The following is a 1,649-nucleotide window of genomic DNA, read 5'->3' on the forward strand; positions in this document are numbered from 1 at the left end:
ATAATCTGGGTTCCGAAAAAAATACAGCACCACATCTGCTGCATTAGACTCTCTGAATCACGATTTAAAGCTTTCGTGACTGCAGGGATTCATCTTCTTGGTTCTTTCGGTAAAGTTACCGAAAGAACCAAGAAGATGAATCTCTGAATCACATTTACAGTAGCCTTGATAATAAGCAGTTCTGCGCCAGTCTTTTTCTTGACTTGTCCAAAGCCTTTGATACAGTGGACCACAACACCCTGCTTAGTAAACTAAGTTGCCTCCATTTCTCCAAACACGCAGTAGAATGGTTAAAAAATTACCTTTCTTCTCGCATCCAAACTGTATTCACAGACGGTTGAAGGTCAAACAGTGTTAAGATGACACGATACTGATTAGTGCTGGCCGCTCTCCGGATGACGTGATTGCCAAGCTCCAGGGTGATTTCAACAAACTACAACATCAGCTAGTTGCTCTTAAACTGGTCCTGAATACCTCCAAAACCAAGGTGCTATGCTTCTCACCAGGACTAAAGCAGGAAGTTATTTTCCTCCCAATTATATTCCTTCAATAATCAAAGAGCAAGTCAAGATCTATAAGTATATTGGGGTCATCTTTGATTCAAAACTGAATTTTCAAGATCACATTGATAATATTGGTAAAAAGACAAAAATAAAAAATTAACCCGTAAAAACAAAGTTTTTCACTATAAATCCTTTATATGCGTGGCGACTAGAGTCCTCTCGTCCTCTGGCTTGAGATGGCTGCCACCTATGGGTCAGATGATTGCCTGCCACCATTAAGCAATTGGTAATTAAATAAATAAAAATTCCTAAAAAGTGTAAAATTTTGGAGAAAAAAAATTTCACGCAAATTTATTGTCACGCACAACGAGTCTGTGTGGAAAATGTCAGCTCGATTGGATCACGGAAGTGGGTTAAAAAACGACCGAAAGATTTGCACGGTCGTAAGCGTGCAAGCAAGCAAGTGAACTTAATATAAAGGATTTAAAAAAAAAAATCGCGATGAAGGTGGGATTCGAACCCATGCGTGCAGAGCACAATGGATTAGCAGTCCATCGCCTTAACCACTCGGCCACCTCGCCTCACGCACTCACACACACACGCAAGCACATACAACCAGAACCAGGATGAAGACTTCCACGCACATACATACAAAACAGACCCCCCCCCCCCCCCGACACACACACAGTCATACCATTATTTTTTCCTAAAAAGTGTAAAATTTAGGATTTTTTTTCACGAAAATACATTGTCACGCACAACGAGTCTGTGTGCAAAATGTCAGCTCGATTGGATCACGGGAAGTGGGTTAAAAAACGACCGAAAGATTTGCACGGTCGTAAGCAAGTAAGTGAACTTAATATAAAGGATTTAAAAATAGGTTTTCTGTATCGACACAAGCACTGCTTCCCCCCTATGTTCCGCTTGGAATTGATAAAAACTACCATACTGCCTCTACTTGATTACTGTGACATCGTATATAAATCAACCCCCAGTACTTTACTGAAGAAGCTTGACTTAATTTATCATTCGTGTTGTATATATAGGCCTTTTTCCAAAAAATTATATTAAGAATAGTTCTGCCAATTTTTTTTAATAATTGATCGGGGCGAGCATGGGACATGAAAGGGTGAGGCACACCCCGCT

The 1,649-nt window shown here is 40.1% G+C and overlaps 1 non-coding gene across 1 annotated transcript; it reads right to left on the bottom strand.

Annotated features, from left to right (window-relative positions):
* Nucleotides 1–1,002: 1,002 nt before the first annotated feature.
* Nucleotides 1,003–1,084, bottom strand: TRNAS-GCU (transfer RNA serine (anticodon GCU)). Its single transcript has one exon. It is a non-coding gene; the product is annotated as a tRNA-Ser (tRNA).
* Between the last annotated feature and the right edge of the window lie 565 nt (nucleotides 1,085–1,649).

Source organism: Lampetra planeri, chromosome 78, assembly GCF_965212315.1.
Source record: "Lampetra planeri chromosome 78, kcLamPlan1.2.h2, whole genome shotgun sequence".
NCBI lineage: Eukaryota > Metazoa > Chordata > Hyperoartia > Petromyzontiformes > Petromyzontidae > Lampetra > Lampetra planeri.